Source organism: Vollenhovia emeryi, unplaced genomic scaffold, assembly GCF_000949405.1.
Source record: "Vollenhovia emeryi isolate VEMERY1.0 unplaced genomic scaffold, V.emery_V1.0 DF943618.1, whole genome shotgun sequence".
Classification (NCBI taxonomy): domain Eukaryota; kingdom Metazoa; phylum Arthropoda; class Insecta; order Hymenoptera; family Formicidae; genus Vollenhovia; species Vollenhovia emeryi.
Window position 1 is genome coordinate 1 of NW_011962748.1, and position 2,168 is coordinate 2,168.

Here is a 2,168-nt window from a genome sequence, read left to right on the forward strand (position 1 = left end):
ACCGAGGATGTCTATGATTAGCACCGATACCACAGCTACACGTATTATTTTCCATGGTATGATCAAGCGCCGAAACCTGGCTGCTGACAAAAGTCTTTGGCAATCCGCGGCGCGTGCATGTAATAGATATCACCGGGGGATGACGATATACAAATGATTAGCGCAGACACACAGCTGCGCGCATCCATGGCATGAGTCATGAGATCAAGCGCCTAAATCTGGCTGCTGACAAAGTCTTTCTTGTCTAGGTGCGTGATGTCAGAGAGTTCCGCGTTTAAACTCGCACCTACTGCGTTAGCATGTAATAGATATCACCGAAGATGCCTCTGATTACCACCGACACAGCTGCGCGTATTCTTATTTTCCATGTTATTAGTCACGGGGTCAAGCGCCTAAACCTGGCTGCTGACAGTGACTTTTTATAATATATAATCCGTCCGGCAGCCCGCTGCACCACAGTAGGAGATTTCATACGAGATTGAGAAGAAAAACATTGTGGACAGTATAAAGTCCGAAAAGACACTAGCGCGACAACATGGAGCAACGAGAGCAAGATCTGGTGGAACGAGCCCACAGGATCATTACATTGGGTGATTATTTGGGGTGGCTGCAACAATGCTACGAATGTATCGCAGAGCTAGAGGAACACAGCCGTGTCAAACGTCCAAGGCTATCCATCGGTAGCAGACAATCGCTGGTGGCTCGAATCGCGCGACTCGAGAGTGTCAAGTGCCAAGTTGAAAGACGATTCGTACATTTCGGGGGTGGTGGTGTTGGAACTTCTTCGAGAGCGCAACTGTCGTGGCGCGAGATCGACACCGCGTTCGAAAACCGCGTGCTTACCGGTGCGGTGTTTAACGCGGAGTACATTGAACCGCGCAAATTTCTCGAGGACGCTCGCGATATCGTGATCGAGCACGTGCGAGACGCTATCGAAGGCTATAATTGTGTAAAGGCGAATACCGCGTTCAACGGGGAGTTTGTGGCAGGTGACAAACGTGCGAATAAAAGCATAAATACAAAAAACTATGAACTGTTTATTACAACGGACCTACAACAGTGGTACGAGTCGCGCGTAATCGGTCCGACTCTAGCTGAACTCGAAGAGTTTCAGGAGCGTGATAGCGGGTGGGCGCTGTCGCGTATACTCAACTTGACTATTAACGTGAACAAATGCAATTCTATGCGCGCGGGATGCCATATAGGCATGCCAGAAGTGGTGAAACGAAAGAAAGCAGTGACCAACGTACAATCCATGGACAATGCATGTTTCGCGTGGTCAGTGGTCGCTGCTCTCTATCCAACTGAAAGACACGCGGAGCGCGAGTCGTCGTATCCGCATTACAGTGATGTGTTAAACCTGCGAGACGTTCCAATGCCAATGACATTAAGTGGTATTAAAAAGTTTGAACAATTGAACAGTATTTCCATCAATGTATACAGCATCGATGAAAAGAACAATTGTGAACGCGCAATCGTACCGCTACGAGTCGCTGATGAGAAGAAGGAGAAGCACTGATGCTATTATACCTGCACGATCAGGGGGATGTTGAAGTGGGTCACTTCGTCTGGATAAAGAATTTATCCCGCCTCGTCAGTTCTCAGCTCAGTAAGCACAAGGAGAAGAAATACATTTGCGATCGGTGAGTATCGACAAGATTTGTGAAACTTATTTTATTTGAAAAAATATATATTAAAAAATTTTTGTCTTTCCAGATGTTTGCACTACTTTATCTCCAACGTCAAGTTGCAAGCCCACAGCGTGGACTGTCAACAGATAAATGACTGCGCGATCATATTACACAGCCAGGAGGACAAGTGGCTCAGTTTTAACAATCACAGTAGGAAGGAACGTGTGCCGTTTGTCGTCTACGCCGACTTGGAGTGTATCCTGAAAAAGATGGATACGGATCCGAAGACATATCAGCACCATGAAGTATTTAGCATCGCTTATTACCTGCACTGCTCATATTACGATTCGCTATCAACATATCAGTTTCGTCGTGACAAGGATTGCATCGCATGGTTCGTTGACCAACTAGAAGAATTAGCATATCGTGTAAAGAATATTCTGTCGAGTAATGTTCCCACGCAAACACTTTCGAAAGAACAGTATGAGAAATTTAATAGCACCACGCACTGTCACATATGTGAGAAACCGTTCGCGC

General features: G+C 46.4%; 1 pseudogene; it reads left to right on the forward strand.

The window, feature by feature from the left end:
* The first annotated feature begins 420 nt into the window (after positions 1-420).
* On the forward strand, positions 421-1,693 carry LOC105565270 (annotated as a pseudogene).
* The last annotated feature ends 475 nt before the right edge of the window (positions 1,694-2,168 follow it).